This window comes from Symphalangus syndactylus, chromosome 14 (genome assembly GCF_028878055.3).
Source record: "Symphalangus syndactylus isolate Jambi chromosome 14, NHGRI_mSymSyn1-v2.1_pri, whole genome shotgun sequence".
Taxonomy (NCBI): domain Eukaryota; kingdom Metazoa; phylum Chordata; class Mammalia; order Primates; family Hylobatidae; genus Symphalangus; species Symphalangus syndactylus.
This window is the reverse complement of record NC_072436.2, coordinates 66,076,776-66,098,294: the sequence shown is the minus strand read 5'-3', so window position 1 is coordinate 66,098,294 and position 21,519 is coordinate 66,076,776. Positions and strand designations below refer to the sequence as shown.

The 21,519-nt window shown below is 45.5% G+C and overlaps 1 protein-coding gene across 13 annotated transcripts in view; it reads left to right on the top strand.

Moving 5' to 3' along the window:
• The window catches only part of TOM1L2 (target of myb1 like 2 membrane trafficking protein), a 129,523-nt gene that overhangs the window by 5,602 nt on the left and 102,402 nt on the right, over positions 1 to 21,519 (top strand). Inside the window, exon 1 of one of the 13 annotated variants that reach the window (XM_063617783.1) lies at positions 12,134 to 12,275. The exons of the other annotated variants lie outside the window; for them this stretch is intronic. The gene's annotated coding sequence lies outside the window, so the exon portion shown is untranslated. Of the gene's footprint in view, positions 1 to 12,133; positions 12,276 to 21,519 lie in introns of those variants that run through there. 13 annotated transcript variants of the gene reach the window in all.

Genomic DNA, 21,519 nt, shown 5'->3' with positions numbered 1-21,519 from the left:
CTCACAACCTTGTGAGATATACAGGAAGAGAACTGGAAGGAACTTATAATTATTAAGTACCAACTATATGCAAACTCTGCACATAGAATCTCATTTAACCCTCACAATATTTAACTATTTGGGTGTTATCATCCCTGTATCACATAAGGAAATCAAGGCTCTGAGAAGTTAAGAGACTTGTGCAAGGTCAGTGCCAGAGTGAAGCCTAGAATCTACTCCTGATCCAGTGCTCATTCTGTGCTGCCATTTATGTTACTTTTTGCCCTCAGAGCTCATGATTCAGCCTCAAGGGAATCACCTGGAGGGCTTGTTAAAAGTGCATCCTACCCTCAGAGTTTCTGTTTCAGTAGATTTGGGGAGGGAACTAGCATTCTACATTTCTATCAAGTTCTCTAGTGATGCTGATGCTACTGGTTCACTTCGAGAACTGTAGTTCTTGATTTAAAGTTCTGTTTCTTTAATCTTTTCTTTATCTTTCTTCAAACATTAAATGTAGGTTTTCTTGTGGACAGGCTAAAAGAGTGACTATTTAGAATTCGTTCATTTATTCATTCAGTGGCCCTGTACTATCTGTATATAGCAAGCTAAGAATTTCCCAGTGTGTAGGTATCTAAATTAGATAAGATAGAAAGTAGTTGCAAGATTGGATAGATAAATGCAGTAAGGAAATGTAGGAGGGGAGGGGTGACCTCAGGTGGTAATAATAATAGCTAAAGACTTTTGGATTTTGTGTTTGTTTTTTTGTTTGTTTGTCTTCCAGATGGAGTCTTGCTCTGTTGCCCAGGGTGGAGTGCAGTGGCGCAATCTCGGCTCACTGCAACCTCCACCTCCTGGGTTTAAGGGATTCTCCTGCCTCAGCCTCCCAAGTAGCTGGGATTACAGGTGCCCACCATCACGCCCGGCTAATTTTTGTATTCTTAGTAGAGACAGGGTTTCACCATGTTGACCAGGTTGGTCTCAAACTCCTGACCTCAGATGATCCACCCACCTTGGCCACCCAAAGTGCTGGGATTACAGGTGTGAGCCACCATGCCTGGCCCCGTTTTTGGGGTTTTAAAAAAAGTTTAATGTTGTATTCCTATGTGCCAGAGACTGAAGTGGGCACTTTATACATCTTGCAGTCATTTGATCCTCACAAGAATGCTGTGAGGAAGGTACTGTGACTATCTCCATTTTCAGATAGGGACATTAAGACAATGAGAAAGTATGGAACCTACCTAAGGTCACACAGCTAGCAGTGAGGGAGCTATAGTCTGAATGCAGCATTCTGGCTCCAGAGCTGGTATCCTGTCACGCTGTGCTGCCCTCAGCAAGAGTAAAGTGAGGAGGAACACTGTAGGAGGGAAGGAAGAACTCAGGAAAACTCTGAGGAGGTGGTGTCTGCTGAGCAGGGCTTTGATGAATGGGGAGGATTTGGTTTGTGTAGAAATGGAAAAGGATGTTTGGTTTCTTGGCAGAGACAACTTGAGCAAATGCTGGATGTTAAGGGGTAGGCGGGGGTGATGGGATTTATTCTATTTGCCTAGCAAAGGGGAGTGATAGGAGGTGAGATTGGGAAGGGAGGATAAGGCCTGATTGTGTGGAGGGCTTGCTTCATATGTTGGCTAAGTAGTTTGAACTATTTTTTAGAGGTACTGGGGAGACATGAAATACTTCTAGGGAGGGGAATAGCATGGAAGCATGAATATCATTACAGAGGTAGGGAGATTTCTCCTTAGCAGTCACCAGAAGATCATTCTCTCTACCATGAAAGCCCGCTTCTGTGCAGAATCGGGGAGGGAAGGTGGGGGAAGGAGGGGGGAAGTCAGCTGTGGTCAGTGCTGCTTCCTCTGAGGTCAAGGGTAGGGACACTGCCTATGAAGCCCCCTCAGAAACAGAAAGGTGCCAAGGCAGGTTGATGGAGCACTGGGAAGAAGTCTAGTCTAGAGCATTTGTCCTTAATTGCTTGGACAGGTCTTAAAACCCCTGACATTGAAAGTCACGTGGGGTGTCAGCCTGCTCCTCCTCCTGCTCTGTTTATCATATACAAGGACAGGAGCTGACATATTCCCAGGGCTTTTCTAGAGGAATGCCACTGCTTAGGAGTGGGCTATTGGAATATTTAAAATTCTCATATAATTGTGCTTTTTTTTTTTTTTTTTTTGAGACAGGGTCTTGCTTTGTTGCCCAGGCTGCAATGCAGTGGCACGATCGTAGTTAAAGCCTCAACCTACTGGGCTCAAGTGATCCTCCCGCTTCAGCCTCCCAAAGTGCTGGGATTATAGGTTTCAGCCACTGTGCCCAGCCTTTAACTGTGCTTTTTACAAAACGATGTATAACCGATAGAAAATATGAAAGAGGCCGGGCGTGGTGGCTCACGCTTGTAATCCCAGCACTTTGGGAGGCCGAGGCGGGCGGATCACGAGGTCAGGAGATCGAGACCACGGTGAAACCCCGTCTCTACTGAAAAAATACAAAAAAATTAGCCGGGCGCGGTGGCGGGCGCCTGTAGTCCCAGCTACTCGGAGAGGCTGAGGCAGGAGAATGGTGTGAACCCGGGAGGCGGAGCTTGCAGTGAGCCGAGATTGCGCCACTGCACTCCAGCCTGGGCAACAGCGAGACTCCCTCTCAAAAAAAAAAAAAAAAAAAAAAAAAAAAGAAAATATGAAAGATATAGAAAAAATGCAAAGGAGAAAAAAATCTCCACAATGTGCGTCCTCACAAATTTGTTAAGATGCTTATTTCACATAATGGAATACTTTTGTATTTCACTCTTCATCTCATGCCTTGAAGAGGCAACATTGTAGAACCACTTTTAGCATATTTCTGTATAATCTACATTTATTTATTTATTTACTTGGGATATTAGGAAAGGAAAACAGTGTAAATACATTGCCCAGAGGAGCATCAGTTAAGGGTTGTTGCTCTTGACCTAGCAGATAAATCACCCAGAAATGTTGCGCTAACCTAGTAGTCTGAAAAGATATAAATAACATTCAGGCTTTTTCTGCTGACCCAGCTTGTTGTGGTTAAAAGAGGTGACTTTTAAAACCAGTCTCAGACTTGGTTACATATGTTACTACTCCCTCCAATCTTCTTGATTTAGGAGATTCTCTGCTTTTCTCCATCCAGTCAGCGAGCCTGATGCCCATCAGCCCTCATCTCTTCCTACAGGCAGCCTTCCTAGACCACCCTGTTTATGGTGATGAATCTCTTTGAGCTCACACTGCTTGCTATCCATATCATTCATTTGGCTCTTCTCTTATCTATAAAATAGAAAATATTACTTGTCCTCCAGGTTTTTGTGACGATTAAATGAGATAATGTGCTTAAAATCCCTAGCACAGTGTCCTGCAGTCAACTAATATATTTAGACTTCTTGATTCCTTCCCTCCACTGTTACTGTTATTTATCTTGTGTTATTTATCATGTGTTTATTGCCATACCTTCTGAATAAGGCTGGAGGCTCCTCTACTTTCTGTTTCCTTGTGACCTTCACAGCACATGGTAGAGTATATTCTGCATAGTTATTCACTCCATAGTTATTCACTCTTTTTGTCACTGGTATTTAGCATCTTTCAAAGCTAACATTACTAGCCATCATTTCCTGGCCCCTCACCATGTGCCGGGCACCTTGCTGAGTGCTGTGCGTAGTTATCTCATTTAAAAATTTTTTTCTCTGGAAACACTGTTATCTTCATCTTACAGGTGAAGAAATAGAGACTTAAAGGGGTTCAGAAACTTGCCCAAGGTTTCCTGGCTCAAGTAGGTAGAGCAGTCCTCTCCAGCCAGGGGCTCTAGCTCCAGCGTTTTTGTTTGTTCATGTTGCCTTTTAGACATCAAGCATGGTCTGTTTCCATTTGGACAAGAAGGAGCCTAAACTGATTTCAAATAGGAATTCCAGAAAGATAGCATAGTTCCACCAATAGGAATGTGGACTCCCATTGCTCTCTCTTTGTTCTCTTCCAGCACTTAGCACTCTTTGTTCTAGATTGGAGTCAGTCCCATCTTTGCTTCTTGATGTGACTGCTTTTGTATGAGTCCAGTAACTGTGCTAAAACTCAGTTTCCCAATCTGTAAACTGTGGTGGTGAAGGGAGTACAAGAATACTTGCACCGTCACACCTTACAGGGGTCAAGTGAGTATGTAAAAGCAAAATGTGTTGTTATGTTTTATATCATTTAGACTAAATGTTCCATGAGGGCACCTGTTTCTATTTATTCTTTAAAAAAAAAGAAAACTGTGATAAAATATATATAACAAAATTTACATTTTTTTTTTTTTTTTGAGGTGGAGTCTCACTCTGTCACCCAGGCTGGAGTGCACTGGCACGACCTGGGCTCATTGCAACCTCCGCCTCCCAGGTTCAAGCAATTCTTCTGCCTCAGCCTCCCGAGTAGCTGGGACTACAGGCACGCGCCACCACGCCCAGCTAATTTTTTTGCAATTTTAGTAGAGATGGGGTTTCACCATGTTGGCCAGGTTGGTCTCGATCTCTTGACCTTGTGATTCCACCCACCTCAGCCTCCCAAAGTGCTGGGATTACAGGCGTGAGCCACCACACCAGGCCCAAAATTTACAGTTTTAATTGGTTTTAAGTGTGCAGTTCAATGGCATTAAATATATTCACATTGGGCCAGTCGCAGTGGCTCACGCCTTTAATCCTAGCACTTTGGGAGGCTGAGGCGGGTGGATTGCCTGAGCTCAGGAGTTCGAGACCAGCCTGTGCAACACGGTGAAACCCTGTCTCTACTAAAATACAAAAAAATTAGCCGGGTGTGGCAGTGTGCGCCTGTAGTCCCAGCTACTCGGGAGGCTGAAGCAGGAGAATTGCTAGAGGAGGAGGTTGCAGTGAGCTAAGATCATGTCACTGCACTCCAGCCTGGGTGACAGAGCGAGATTCCGTCCCTAAAAAAAATATATATACACACATATATATATATACATACATACATATACATATATATACACATATGTATACATACATATATATACATATATATACTATATATATACACACACATATATATCTATTCACATTGTTATGCAACAATCACCACTAGCCATCTCTACAACTCTTCTAGTCTTGCAAAAGTGAAACAATATCTCCCTGTTCCCTCCTCCCCCCAGCCCCTGGCAACTACCATTTTACTCTGTCACTATGAATTTGACTACTCTAGGAACCTCATATAAGTAGAATCATATATTTATTATGAAACCTCATATAAATTGAATCATATAGTATTTATCCTTTCGTGACTGACTTCACTTGCATAATGTCTTCAAGTTTCATCTCTGTTGGAGCATGTCAAAGTTTCCTTCCTTGTTAAGGCTGTATAATATTCCGTTGTATGTTTATACCACATTTTGTTTATTCATTCTTCCATTGACGGTCACCTGAGTTGCTTCCACTTTTTGGCTATTGTAAATAATGCTGCTATGAACATGAGTGTACACATATCTATTCATGTCTGTTTTCAATTTTTTTTTTTTTTTTGAGATGGAGTCTTGCTCTGTTGCCCAGGCTGGAGTGCAGTGGTGTGATCTCTGCTCACCACAAGCTCCGCCCCCCGGGTTCACACCATTCTCCTGCCTCAGCCTCCTGAGTAGCTGGGACTACAGGCGCCTGCCACCATGCCCGGCTAATTTTTGTATTTTTAGTAGAGACGGGGTTTCATCGTGTTAGCCAGGCTGGTCTCGATCTCCTGACCTCATGATCCGCCTGCCTCGGCCTCCCACAGTGCTGGGATTACAGGTGTAAGCCACTGTGCCCAGCCCTTCAATTTTTTTTTAAGAGACAGGGTCTCCTTCTGTCACCCAGGCTAGAGTACAGTGGCATGATCATAGCTCACTGCAGCCTCGAACTTCTGAACTCGAGCAATCCTCCTGCCTTAGTCTCCTGAGTAGCTAGGACTATAGGCATGCACCACCATGCCAGCTAATTAAAAAAACAAAAATTCTTTTTTTTGTAGAGACAAGGCCTCCCCATGTATCCCAGACTAGTCTTAAACTCCTGGACTTCTCGGTCTCAAGTGATCCTCCCATCTTGGCCTCCCAAAGTGTTGGGATTATAGGACGTGAACCCCTGCACTTGGTTCATTTTTTTTCTTTATAGTGGCCATCCTAATGGGTATGAATTGGTGTCTCACTGTGGTTTTGATTTGCATTTTCTTTGTGATTAGTGATATTGAGCATCTTTTCATGTGCTTATTGGCCATTTGTATATCTTCTTTGGAGAAATGTCTGTTCAAATCCTTTGCCTAGTTTTTAATTGGGTTTTGTTGTTCGGTTTTAGGAGTTCTCTATATATTCTGAATATTAATCTCTTATCAGATATGTGATTTACAAATATTTTCTCCCATTCTGTGGATTGCCTTTTATACCCTGTTGATAGTGTCCTTTAATGCACAAAAGTTTTAAGTCCAGTTTCTCTATTTTTTTCTTTTGTTGCTTGTACCTTCCGTGTCATGCCCTTATCTTTCAGTAGAATCTAACACAATGCCTTAAAGATAAGGATGGTGCTATTAGTAGCAGTCAGAATGTCTCTCCTTACTAGGTACTGGGTTATGTAGTTTACATGCATTCTTTTCTTTAATTCCCACAACAATTCTGTAAGGCAGGTATTATCACTCTGGTTTTTTTTTTTTTTTTTTTTTTTTTGAGACAGACTCTCACTGTGTCACCCAAGCCTCTCGGTCATATTTTAAAAGAGTAGGAAACTAAGGCCTAGAAGTGAAATACCAGTTGGGCTCAATGGCTCATGCCTGTAATACTAATATTCTGGACAGCCAAGATGGGAGGATCGCTTGAGCTCAGGAGTTCGAGACCAGTCTGAGCAACATGGCGAAATTCCGTCTCTACAAAAAAATACAAAAATTAGCTGGGCATGGTGGCATGCACCTGTAGTCCCAGCTACTTGGGAGGAGGCTGAGGTGGGAGGATGGCATGAGCCCAGGAGGCAGAGGTTGCTGTGAGCTGAGATTGTGCCACTACACTCCAGTCTGGGTGACAGAGCCAGAGACCCTGTCTCAAAAAAAAAAAAGTCAAGTACCTTCCTCAAGGTCTGTGGATTTTCAGTGGCAGAGCAGGGATTTGAACCCAGGTCTGTGGGCAGCAGATCTGGTGCTCTTAAGCACTAAACCAGAGAGCTTAGTATTATTTGTGGGATTGAGTGAATGAATGCCTGAATGAACTTGGATGGGCAGCAGAGCCGGTGCTTTTAACCACTAAACCAGAGAGCTTAGTATTGTTTGTGGGATTGAGTGAATGAATGCCTGAATGAACTTGGTAGCTGAAAAATCTAGTAATAGTTGTCTTAAATCCAGACCTACACTAGTATTGTAAATTATGTACTCAGTTTCAGTTCTCCTCTCGTAACTCAGTGTACAAGTGTCCTCTTCATACCAGCAAGTTTTCTGAGAATTTCCTCAAAGGACATGCTTTCTTACATCCTCGCTGAGGCACTTCTTAGTAATGGAAGACCTGTGTATTTTACTTTCTCTTTGGATTTGCTTTAGAACTACAGTGTTGGATGGAGGAAAAGATGGAATTTAAACAGATGCTAAGTTGTCTAACTGACCAACTTGCTTTTAAGACATTACCAGCTGCTCTTTTAATCATTAATGAAGCATAAGCCTTGTAGTCTGGGAGGCATGTCAAAAATTCTGTTTTGGGTTTTGGTTTAAAATTGAGTGTAATGGAGAGAGACTGATTCTTTCATCTCAGAGAATTGGGCTGTCTTTGAGAGCTGGGGACAAGAGCTGGGTCCTGTAATAGGACACTGTGGAGTTTTTTTCGCTGCTCCTCAAAGGAGAAATCACACAGATTTCTGGCACGTCATTAGTCGAAATAGGAAATGAGGCCTGAGAAATGATGTTGCTTGGGGTTTGAAAGCTGAATTTGCTAGTGGCTTCCAGAGAGCGAGAGTCTCCTATGCTAACTGTGGAAATTCTTAAACCAGCAATTCAAAGAATCAGAAGACTGTAGTTGAAAGGGTCTTAGTGGTATTTGGTCTAACCCTCTGATTTTTACAGGTTGTGGAAACAAGGCCAGAGAGGGTATCTGTGATGTATGACATTTCTGACAGCAAATGTGCAGGGATTTTTTTGGTTTTTGTTTTTGTTTTTTTCTGATATCAACTGGATGTCCTACAATTGAATTCAGTTCTGACACTAACTACCTGGAGCTGGTGCAGACCCCAGAGGTTAAGGGCTCAGTCCCACAAGACTGCCCCCACTTCACATGCCAGTCACAAGTTCCTGGTTACCATCTGTACTTCCCATGACCGGCTATAAATTGGGGATTCCCGTGATGCCTTCCCCATGTTTGATCATATGCTTGAATGGCTCACAAAACTCAGGAGAACACTTTACTTACATTTTCGTGACAAAGGATACAACTCAGGAACAGCCAAATGGAAGAGATTCATCAGGCAAGGTGTGGGGAAGGGGCAGAGAACTTCTGTGCTAGCCTCCCAGCACCTTTATGTGTTCAGCCTGAAAGTTCTTTGAACCCCATCATTTAGGGGTATTAATGGAGGTTTCATTATGTGGGCATGAGTGATTAAATCTGGCCATGGGTGAATAACTCAACCTCCAGTCCCTCTTTAAGTCAATGTCCAGTCCCTCTCCCCTCTCTGGAGGTAAGGTGGGATGAGGGTACGGCTAAAAGTTCCAACACTGAAATGTACCTTGGTCTTTCTGGCTAGGGAGCCGCAACCTCTAGTAATCTCATTAGCATACAAAAGACACTTATCTCTCAGGAGATTCCAGGGGTTTTGGGTGAGGTGTGCCAGGAACCTGGACAAAGACCAAATATATATTTCTTATTGTATCACAGTAGGAGACTTGCCAAGGCCCCACAGTGAGTCAGTTTTATGACTCTTACATGTCTTCCTACTTAGCTCACAGCCTCTTGCCAGTCATTTGGATATTTGTATATGGGCAGGGAGGGTAAGCATGGGGTAGTAAGTCTGTCATTTTAATGGAGTGGAAATTTTCAACTCAGCCTCATGAAGGTAAATACATTTTATTGTTTGAAAGTTAATCTCCTGATTTAGACTAGGCTTGGTCAGGGGTACTATTTAGCTCTAGATTTGATGGTTTAAATGAAATTAGTTCATAAAATCACCGATGGTCTTCTGTTTTATCTACTTTTTCTGGCACTGGTCCAGACCAGAGAAACCAATCCCAGGCTAGGACTGGGAAAGTCTGGGACTGTTCACTGCTCTGCTGCTGATTTGCTGTGAGACTTTGGGTAGGACACATCCTGTCGGTTTACTCATTTGAAGAGGATGGTTTGTTCGTTTGTTTGTTTGTTTTGAAGAACAGGGTTTGAACAAGCTTTCCAAGTCATTTCAGACCTAAAGCTTAAGGCCCAAATTAAAGTGGCTTTTAGTTTTTCTTTTTCTTTTCTTTTTTTTTTTTTTTTTTTTTTGAGACAGAGTCTTGCTCTGTTGCCCAGGCTGGAGGGCAGTGGCGCAATCTCGGCTCACTGCAAGCTCCACCTCCTGGGTTCATGCCATTCTCCTGCCTTAGCCTGCTGAGTAGCTAGGACTACAGGCGACCACCACCTCGCCCGGCTAATTTTTTGTATTTTTAGTAGAGACGGGGTTTCACCATGTTAGCCAGGATGGTCTTGATCTCCTGACCTCGTGATCCACCCACCTCGGCCTGGGATTACAGTCGTGAGCCACCACGCCTGGCCTAGTTTTTCTTAAGACTTACAGCTTTCCATAAGAGACTGTACATACCTATGAATCATATGTGTGTGTATGTGTCTGTGTATAGCCTGTGATATGTAAGTACATACACACATGTAAATACATGCACACAGGTAAATATATACATATAATACATATTTTATGTATATTTTATATAAATATACTTTATACTTTATATTTTGTGTAAATATATATATATTTGCCTTCTAATGATTTTCATTGAGGTAGTTTATTTGTAGTAAAATGCATACATCTTGTTATAGTTTTGACACATGCTTACATGTTGTCACCTTACCTCATCAAGATACACACTGTCAACCTCACCCCAGAAAGCTCCCTCAGGTCCCTTCCCAGTTAATCCCCTCCTCCAACACACTGCAGAGGGAATCACTGATCTTTTATCTCTTCTAGAAGTTCATGAGTGGAATCATACAGTATATGCTCTTTTGTGTTGAATCCCAGTGATATTTTGAAGAAGAATCATATGCATTGTTTTCTCTACCTGCCATTTTGAAAGGCTGTATAAGGGAGTGGTGGCTTATGCCTGTAATCCCAGCACTTTGGGAGGCTGAGGCAGGAGGATTGCTTGAGGCCAGAAATTTGAGACCAGCCTGGGCAACATAGCAAGACCCTGTTTCTACAAAAAATTTAAAAATTAGCTGGGTGTGGTGGTGCTACTGCCTGTAATCCTAGCTACTTTGGAGGCTGAGGCAGGAGGATTGCTTGAGCCCAGGAGGTGGAGACTGCAGTGAGCTATGATTGTGTCACCGTACTCTTGAGAGGTGACAGCATGCTGGCAGCCCTCGCTCGCTCTCAGGCATCTCCTCAGCCCTGGCGCCCACTCTGGCTGCGCTTGAGGAGCCCTTCAGCCCGCTGCTGCACTGTGGGAGCCCCTCCCTGGGCTGGCCAAGGCCGGAGCCGACTCCCTCAGCTTGTGGGGAGGTGTGGAGGCAGAGGTGCGGCAGGAACCGGGCAGCACGCAGCGCTTGTGGGCCAGCACGAGTTCCAGGTGGGCGTGGGCTCGGCGGGCCCAGCACCGCAAGCCCTGGGCAGTGAGGGGCTTAGCACCCAGGCCAGCAGCTGCAGACAGTGTGCTGGTTCCCTCAGCAGTGCCGGCCCACCAGTGCTGCGCTCGAATTCTCGCCGGGTCTCAGCGGTCTCCCTGCAGGGCAGGACTGGGGACCCGCAGCTCACCATGCCTGAGCCTCCCTACCGTGGGCTCCTACGCGTCCGGAGCCTCCCCGAGGAGCGCAGCCCCCTGCTCCACCGCACCTGGTCCCATCGACCGCCCAAGGGCTGAGGAGTGCAAGTGCACCGCCCGGGACTGGCAGGCAGCTCCACCTGCGACCCAGGTGTGGGATCCACTGGGTGAAGCCAGCTGGGCTTCTGAGTCTAGTGAGGACTCGAGAACCTTTATGTCTAGCTAAGGGATTGTAAATACACCAATCAGCACTCTGTGTCTAGCTCAAGGTTTGTAAATGCACCAATCAGCACTCTGTATGTAGCTAATCTGGTGGGGACTTGGAGAATCTTTATGTCTAGCTAAGGGATTGTAAATACACCAATCAGCACTCTGTGTCTAGCTCAGGTTTGTAAACACACCAGTCGGCACCTTGTGTCTAGCTCAAGGTTTGTAAATGCACCAATAAGTGCTCTGTGTCTAGCTAATCTAGTGGGGACTTGGAGAACTTTTGTGTCTAGCTCAGGGATTGTAAACGCACCAATCAGCACCCTGTCAAAACAGACCAATCAGGTCTCTGTAAAACAGACCAATCAGCTCTCTGTAAAATGGACCGATCTGCAGTATGTGGGTGGGGCCAGATAAGGGAATAAAAGCAGGCTGCCCCAGCCAGTAGTGGTAACTCACTTGGGTCCTTTTTTGCACGTTGGGAGCCTTGTTCTTTCACTCTTTGATATTAATGTTGCTGCTGTTTACTCTCTGGGTCCACTGCTTTTATGAGCTGTGACACTCACCACAAAGGTCTGCAGTTTCTCTTTTGAGGCTGGCGCAGACCACCAACCCACCGAGAGGAATGAACAGTTCCAGGCGATAGGAGCAAACAATTTCAGACAGGCCACCTTAAGAGCTGTAACACTCACCGCGAAAGCTTGCAGCTTTACTCTTGAAGCCAGCGAGACCACGAACCCACCAGAAGGAAGAAACTCAGAACACATCTGAACATCGGAAGGAACAAACCCCGGACACGCCGCCTTTAGGAACTGTAACACTCACCGCGAGGGTCTGTGGCTTCATTCTTGAAGTCAGTGAGACCAAGAACCCACCAATTCCGGACACACTGTAGCCTGGGTGACAGAGCAAGATTCCATCTCTTAAAAAACAACAAAAAAGAGGCTGGGCGCAGTGGCTTACGCCTGTAATCCCAGCACTTTGGGAGGCCGATGCGGGAGGATCACGAGGTCAGGAGATCAAGACCGTCCTGGCCAATATGGTGAAACCCTGTCTCTACTAAAAATACACCAAATTTATCTGCGCATGGTGGCGTCTGCCTGTAATCCCAGCTTCGTGGGAGATGGAGGCTGGGGAATTGCTTGAATCCAGGAAGCAGAGGTTGAGGTGAGCAGAGATCTCGTCACTGTACTCCAGCCTGGCGACAGAGCAAGACTCTTGTCTCAAAAAAAAAAAAATGGTGTAGTCTGAGGTCCTGCTGTTCCCACTAGCTGCTGTGGTTTGAGAAGTGAGGGCCCTCTGCCAGTGGCCACCATATTGTCTGCTGAGTATGATGAAAGAGGTGGAGAGAACAGCTTGATTTCCGGATTCTAGGTTGAGTTTGTTTCTATAATTGTTGGTGTCACAGTCTTCTCACTTGTCAGCTGGGCAAATCAGATCCACCAGCAGATGAGAGACTAACTCTGACACCCGAAAATGTCACTTGTGGTGGCACATTTCTGACAAGGTGCCCATGAGATGCAATCATTTCAATTTCATAAATGCTTTTAGAACATAAAGACATTGCTCTAGGGTGAGCAACAGCGAAAGAAAGGGAGGTCAGGAAGGGGCTGAGCAAATGGATGGAGGAGCCACACTGTGCCATGGAGGTTCTGGGACCTCTCTTGGCCTTAGAGTGTAGTATCTGTGTGAGAGTTTTTTGTTTGTTTTCATAATGTGTTTAGCATGTGTTTGCTCTTAGTTTTCTCCTCTTAGTCCAGCCCTTGGTCATGCCTGGACCATTGCTTGAGGCTGTAAGTTAGACCAGTTCGATACCACCCAGCTGGTCTCCTTCTTCCTATTCTCCCTCCCTTTGTACACTCTGGAACCTTCCAAAACTTAGGACAACTCTACTAGAAAATTTCTGGGACTCCCCATTTCCTTTAGAATGATTTATAAATAGGGCCAGGTGCGGTGGCTCACACTTGTAATCCTAGCACTTTGGGAGGCCAAGGTGGGTGGGTCATCTAAGGTCAGTAGTTCGAGACCAGCCTGGCCAACATGGCGAAACCCCGTCTCTCCTAAAAATATAAAAATTAGCAGGACGTGGTGGTGGGTGCCTGTAATCCCAGCTACCAGAGAGGCTGAGACAGGAGAATCACTTGAACCCGGGAGGCGGAGGTTGCAGTGAGCCGAGATCGCACCATTGCACTCTAGCCTGGGCAACAAGAGCGAAACTCCATCTCCCCCCGCCCCCACACAAAAAAATAGAATGATTTATAAATGTAGCCTGGTGTTCAAGGCCTTCACTGACTGGACTTCCTCCCGTCTTTTCTCTTATCAAGGTCTCTACTCATTTTGCTGTTCCCACTCCCTCCTTTTCTGTGCTCAGCATGGCCTTTGGCCCTGCAAAGCATCCCTTCTCTCTTGCTCATGGTTTAGACCAATATACCCTTTGAAACCTAACCTAGATCTTCCAACTGCCACAAAGCTGGCCCAGAAGCCTCTGAACTGCAGTGGCACTTATAACTTATATGTATTTAATAATTTTCTGACTATTTGAATGCACTATGTTGAGCCGGTGGGATTTTGAATTCAAAGATGAACAATGCTTTCCCTGTCCTATGCTTGTCCTGAGAGCAGCTAACTGTACAGGGTACAAGGGAAGGCATCCTTGTATGACTTGGAAGAAGAGGCAAGGCAATGAACATGCGTAGAGCACCTGCTTGTGCAGGGGACTGTGCTGTGTTCTTTCAAGATTTTATCTCATTTAACCCTCTTGACTTTGTGAGCTGGCATTTTTACCTGTTTTGTGACTTTCTCAGAATCACCCAACCAACAGGATTGAAACCCAGTGAGGCCCACTACACACCCTATGTGCTCCTCCCACCCATGTGTCTTCATGTGTGTTGGGCTGGTGGGGGCAGGTCAGTGAGGTCAGCTGTGGGCTGTTTCTACACCCCATCCATGTGCATGCTGTGGGGCACAGGTTTCCTCCTGGGTTAGGGGCCAGGTTATGCTTAAGGCTCTGCCCCCATGGTGGTCCCTATTTGGGATCTGCCTCTTAAACAGTTGGTGACGCCTTTTGCAGGGACAGTGGTTCTCTGTCCTCCTGAGGCGGGGAAAGTGATCCGGGGCACTCCTGCTTGTCTCTAGCACCTTCCAGGAATACTGCAGCAACCAAACTGCTGCTTCCTGATTAATTCATGCTCAAGGACAAGAATGACTCTCTGTAGTCTTTTGTTTTTATGGTGGTAAAATACACATAACATAACATTTACCTTTATTTATTTATATTTTTTTGAGACAGGGTCTTGTTCTGTTGCCCAGGCTGGAATGCAGTGACAAGATCTCAGCTCACTGCAACCTCTGCCTCCCCAGTTCAAGCAGTTCTCCTGCCTCAGCCTCCTAAGTAGCTGGGATTACAGGTGCAACCACCACGCCCGGCTAATTTTTGTATTTTTTTTTTGTAGAGATGGGGTTTTGCCACGTTGGCCAGGCTAGTCTCAAACTCCTGGCCTCAAGTGATCTGCCCACCTCAGCCTCCCAAATGAAGAGGTGGGGACCAATCTGTTGGGCATGCCGTTCCAGAAGCCCCATTGCAGCCCTATTGTGGTGGTGGGCAGGCTGCTTTTGAGAATGTGTACACACCTTTTCAACCTTCCTGTTCCGTCAGGGCAGCAGAGGAGGAAGTGTGCCTCAGGTGGCTAAGGGGCCTTCCTGCAGCAGGACCAGCATTCCATGTTGCTTCTTACTCCAGTGTTCCTCTACCCCAGAGGCTGCCTTCTCTTTGGTCTTTTGTGCCTACTGGGCATGCTAAAGCTGTTTGTTTGCCCTTCAGTGAATGGGACTGACACAGAGACCCATTTTTGTTTTTAAAAATTATAAAATATAGGCCGGGTGTGGTGGCTCACACCTGTAATCCCAGCACTTTGGGAGGCTGAGGCTGGAGGATCTCCTGAGCCCAGGAGTTTGAGACCAGCCCAGGCAACACAGTAAGACCTTGTTGCTACAAAAAATATTTAAAAACTTAGCCAGGCGTGGTAGCATGCACCTGTGGTCCCAGCTCCTCAGGAGGCTGAGGCAGGAGGATTGCTTGAGCCTGGGAAGGTCGAGGCTACAGTGAGGTAAGATCGCACCACTGCACTCCAGCCTGGGAACAGAGTGAGATTCTGTCTCAAAAAAAAAAAATTAGAAAATAAAGAAGCACTTATTGTATAAAGAGCGAGCCCTTAATTTTTCAGCCCAACTAGGCTCCCCAGAGGTAATGCCTGGCAGCTGCTTAGTGTGTGGCCCATGTTCCATGAAGTTTCTTTTGTATAAATGGGATCCTACTGTAGGCTTCATTTTACAGCTCGCTTTTGTCATGTCATTGTACATTTTGGAGACCTTTCCATGGCAGCATATTTAGATCTATCTCATTGTGCAAGCATTCCACAGAATGGATGTACAATTTATGTAGCCATCCTCCTCCTGGTGGGCAGTGGCTTTCTTGTCCTTATAAATAATACTGGAACAGCATATCTTTGTGCACTTCTACATTTGTATAGTTTAGATTCCTAGGGACAAAATGCTCATGTCAGACTATGAGAGTATTGGAAATTTTGATGGAGACTGCCAAATTACCCTCTAAATGAGCCCCTCACCAACAGAGCCCGAGTGACTGTTTGCCCTGCACTCTCATCAGTACTGGGTATCTTTTAATTTCTACACATTTGAGGAGGGGAAAAGGCATTTGGTTGTTGGTCCACATTGTCTAATGGAAAACCACCTCTAAGATGTGTGGATGAAAGTTGCCTTCGGCTAACTTCCTTCCTAAGCACCACGTCCCCATGGAAATGCAGAGGTAGAGAATGCCTGCTGGTGGAGCTGCTGAGACTCATTCCTCCTGCATCCTTGGCCTCCCCTTGCCCTGTAAAAAGGCTATGCAGGACCTTTACGTTTCTTGAAAGGTTTTTTGCTAAGAACTCTTTGGTCACCATTCTTCAGTTAATTTTAGTATGGTTTTTATTTATTTGCCTTACCTGTCTGCTACTCCTGAGGAAACCAAAATTTTCTGTTGCCACTCCAGGGCAGCAACCTTTTATGCACAAACTCAAATTCCCTGCATTTTACCGGTGACACATGAGGCTTGAGAATCTACAGTGTCTTCCCAAGTACTAAATGTTCCTCCTCTTCATCTCTAACCCAGTAAGACAAAGTGAGATCAGGCATTTTGTATATCCTTTAATTCTAGTCAGAACAGAGAAGTACGATTCTGTTTCCTCTAAATCTTATGAACGTTCTCAGAGACTGGATCTCAGATCTGGTCCCTGCCAGAGTTAGGAAAGGGCTGGGTGGGCAAGGGAACTGCCATCTACTGGGTGCTGGTCATTTTCCTTGCAGCCCCCCGAGGGAGTGGGTATTATTATCTAGGATTTATGGATGAGGCTGATTCACATCCCAGAAGCCTCTCAGGGAGTAGGTAGCAGAACCAAAACTTGAACAGGTCTGCCCCACACTAAAGCCCTTGCCTGGCTTGTTAGGTTGGCTCCAGGTAGATCCCTGGAGACATCCTGCCAGGGATCCTCCCCCTAGGGGGGAAGAAAACAGCACCCCCTTCCTGGTAGGTCCTCCCTGCCCATAGGCCACCAGAAAGAAGAAACTGCAGTGTCTGCTCTTTCTTTTCCCTGTACACTAAGGCTCTGGCCTAGGTTTTCCCAGATCTTGCAGTTTCCATTCTCCTAGGGACTACCTTCATGGTTTTCCCTTATCTACGAGCCACCTATGCTGTCACAGATTTTCTGTGTATTGACTCACTTTTTTTACTTGGGTACATTTTCTTTTAAAAGGCTTCTATCACTCTCAGTTGAAAAGTAGTTTCACTTGGCATTAATCTAAAGTAACATAAAAATTAAAGTAAATACATTGAAATCAAAGCAAGATTCTTCTGGCAGGATCCTGTTGTCTGCCTAAGGCTCCCCGCCAAGACTCACTCTCATTAGAATGGGAGCATACAAAGTATTGGACCAGCGACCAGGTGAAGTGCCATGCCACTTAAGCCCAGGAGCTCGAGGCCGGCCTGGGTAAGATAGCATGACCCTGTCTCTAAAAAAAAAAAGAGAGAGAGAGAGGCTAGGCATAGTGGCTCACGCCTGTAATACCAGCATTTTGGGAGGCTAAGGCGGGCAGATCACTTTAGGTCAGGAGTTTGAGACAAGCCTGGCCAACATGGTAAAACCCTGTCTCTACTAAAAATACAAAAAAAGGAGCTGAGTATAGTGGTGCATTCATGTAATCCCACCTACTCGGAAGACTGAGGCACAAGAATTGTTTGAGCCCAGGAGGTGGAGGTTGCAGTGAGCCAAGATCGCACCACTGCACTCCAGCCTGGGCGACAGAGTGATACTCCATCTCAAAAAATAAAAATAGGCCGGGCATGGTGACTCACGCCTGTAATCCCAGCACTTTGGGAGGCCGAGGCAGGCAGATCACAAGGTCAGGAGATCGAGACCATCCTGGTTAACATGGTGAAACCCTGTCTCTACTAAAATTCAAAAAAAAAATTAGCCAGGCATGGTGGCGGGCGCCTGTAGTCCCAGCTACTCGGGAGGCTGAGGCGGGAGAATGGTGTGAACCCGGGAGGCAGAGCTTGCAGTGAGCTGAGATCGTGCCACTGCACTCCAGCCTGGGTGACAGAGCAAGACTCTGTCTCAAAAAAATAAATAAATAAAATTTAAGAAATAAAAATAAAAAGAGAGAGAGAACAGATTCAGTGTTGTAACATTGCCCTGGCCCACCTAAACTTGCCCACTGGTGATCTGCAGGCCACTCTCTGAGGAGTGCTCTTCTGCCTTCTGGCCACTGGACTGTGCACCTTTTCGGGACACACCACCAGCCTTCTGGCCTTTGCTTCTGTCCTTCCCTCCCCAGGATGGCTGTCTCATCTGCTTCTTGCTTATGTGGGAGATTCTGCTCTTGCAAGGTGAGGCTTGGATGCCACAATTACTGAGATATGTCCTCTGACCAGAGAGCCACTGTCTTCACCCCATGTGCCCTGATGACTCCCTGTGAACTTTTTTCATATACCCACCCTGGCACAGGTCAGATTGTAGCATCGGAGTGGGGTGCTATTTATCCTGTAAGACTCTAGCTGCTGGAAGGGGCACTTTGTAACATTTATTCTCCTGACCCAGTTGGGCCTCCCTGGGGGCTGAGACAGGCTCTTGTCAGAGATGAAGCCTTGTGATGTGGCATTGTCTGTACTGGGCCCTATGCCCTATGCTCTGCTGTGCTAGATGTTCAGTAATGTCGTTGATGGTGAGCTGGGTTTTCCTGGCACGAGTTCCACACTGCTGTTCCCCATTGGAGAGCATCACCTAGCACTGGGAAAAGGTTGAGGTGGAAACCCTTAATGGCAGGTGGCAAGAATAAATATATTTGGGGTAAAAGGCTCCTGTGTGAGAAATGCATGGCATGAACGCCACATGGAGGGTCCCTGAGAACATTCAATTAAGGTGTCCCTGACCTGCTTTCATCTGATGGCTCCAGCTCCCCATTCTCTGGTCTATGGGACAGTCACTCCTTATGTGGCCCCTTCTGGCATTTTGACCCCTGCTTGGCACTTTTTGGCTTTGCCCAGTACTTATTCTGAGCAGCCCTGGCTCTGTACTCCAACTCTTTCCCCCCACCCCTCACAGGGTCAGCACAGATCATGGGGGTGTTCGATCCATCAGGCAATAGGAGGGAGGCTGGGTGTGGAGAGTGTGGGGCTGATAGGGAAGGGGGAAGCAAGCCCTTCCTAGGACCTCTGCCTCTCTATGTGCACTCTGCTGATCTCACTCTTAGCAAGAGGGGGTGTGGACTGAAGGCGGAGCCACAGGGCTGCTCAGCAAGGCTGTGCTCTGGGGCTGCTTCCACTCTAAGAAAGGGCCACCTTTTTTTTTTTTTTTTTGCGGTGAAGTCTCACTCTATCACCCAGGCTGGAGTTCAGTGGCATGATCCCAGCTCACTGCAACCTCTGCCTCCCGGGTTCAAGTCATTCGTCATTCTCCTGCCTTAGCCTCCCGAGTAGCTGGGATTACAGACGTGCACCACCATACCTGGCTAATTTTTGTTTTGTATTTTTAGTAGAGACGGGGTTTCACCATGTTGGCCAAGCTGGTCTCAAACCTGACCTCAAGTGATCTGCCTGCCTTGGCCTCCCAAAATGCTGGGATTACAGGTGTGAGCCACCACACCTGGCCAAGGGGGCGCCTTTTTTGATTGCACAGAAGCTCCATATGGGCTCGCAGCAGCTCTGGGAGGCTATTGCCCTCCCCAGCTGTACTTGACGCTCTCTCCAAGGTAGGAACTAGGGCGTATTTATCTTGGTATCAAGAGTACCCAATACAGCAGGTCTCAGTGAAAGTTTGATAAACAGAATTTAGTACACTTGGTCTTTCAAAATGAAACTATTGGACTAAGGAACTTAATGACAGACAAACATTGTATCATGATACAGTCATTTAATGTCTCTGAGCCTTAGTTTCCTCAATTATGACTGATATATATCTCTTAGAATTGTTTAATGTTCAAATTGGATAATGCATGTAAAGCACTTGACTCATTAATTTTCTTTTCCTCCATCAAAAGTGTTTCTGAAATGAGTGGATTCTGAATTTGGACTGTAACCAGGTATATTCTGGAAAGAGTATATATTTTAAAAAAATAGAACAAAGATTTTTATTTGTTTATTTTAACAGTGTGACCCCTCATGCTACCAAAAAAAATTAAAAATGAATACAACTTGTTGTATTTTCTGGAAAGAACAAAATCTTCAAGATCAGACAGACTTCACTTTGAGTCCCAGCTCCAATAACCTCTTTGAGCCTGAACTTCCTCATCTGTAAAATGAGGATAGAAGTCCTATTTTTAAAAGTATGTGTCGGGGCATTAAATGAGACGTTTGCTAGGGATACCATAACAAAATACCACAGACTGGAAGGCTTAACCGAACTTATTTTCTTGTAGTTCTGGAGACTAAAAATCCAAGATCAAGCTGCAGGTTTGGCTTCTTCGGAAGCCTCTCTCCTTGGCTTGCCAACAGCTACTGTCTTGCTGTGTCCTCACATGGTCATTCCTCTGTGCATGCATGATTGGATTAGGGCCCCATTTTAGCTTAATCACCTCTTTAAAGAGCCTATCTCCAAATTCAGTCAGTCATATTGTGAGGTACTGATGCTTAGGGCTTCAGCATGAGAACTTGAGGATGGTGCAATTTAGCCTACAATATTTGCAAAACAGAAAGCTCACTGGCCTGGGCACGGTGGCTCATGTCTGTAATCCCAGCACTTTGGGAGGCTGAGGCAGCAGGATCACTTGAGCCCAGGAGTTCAAGACCAGCATGGGCGATATAGTGAGGTCCCCCACCGTATAAAACTGAAAAGCTCACTGGATGGTAGTAGCTCTTCCTATTTAAATCCCAGTTCTGGTGTTCTTTCCTGTTCCTTGCTGAAGTTTGTATTTACTGTGTGGGATTGTCCTGAGGGCTGGTATAACTAGTCAGTACTTTCCTAACCCTGAGGCACTTCTGTTAAAATTAGATCAACACTTAGGCTGGCACGGTGGCATACGCCTGTAATCCCAGCACTTTGGGAGGCTGAGGCGGGCTGATCACTTGAGGTCAGGAGTTCGAGACCAGCCTGGCCAACGTGGTAAAACTCCATTTCTACTAAAAATACAAAAATTAGCTAGGCGTGGTGGCACATCCCTGTAGTCCCAGCTACTTGGGAGGCTGAGGCAGGAGAATGGCTTGAACCGGGAGGCAGAGGTTGCAGTGAGCCAAGATCATGCCATTGCACTCCAGCCTGGGCGATAGAGTGAGACTCCGTCTTAAAAAAAAAAAAAAAAATAGTTCAATACTTAGACCAATATAATGACGTGATGTTTAGAGAGCAAAACAGGCCTCCTGCAGCCTCTGCACCCATGAGCCTAGCTTAGGGTCAGTAACTTGTCGTTTAGCAAAAAACAGACTTAACTTTATAATGTTAGCAAAGGATTAAGTTTTAAATATATCAGAATCAAGATGGGAAGGAAACCTAACAAAGTGCTAATAAAAAATAGAATTGGGTAAAAATATTATGCTTCATGAAAGAAGCCAGACACAAACAGCTATATATTGTATGATTGCATTTATAGGAAATGTTCAGAATAGACACATCTATATAGAGAGAAGGCAGATTAGTGGTTGTAGGAGGCTGGGAGAGGGGGAATGGGAAGTGACTAGTAACAGGTACAGGATTTATTTTTAGGATGGTGAATATGTTCTAGAGTTATATAGTGGTGATGGTTGCACAACTCTGTGAATATATGTACTAATGCCCACTGAATTGTACACTTCAAGAGGGTAGATTTCATGGTATGTAAATTATATCTCAATAAAGGTTTTATAAAAAATTGAATTAGGGCAGGG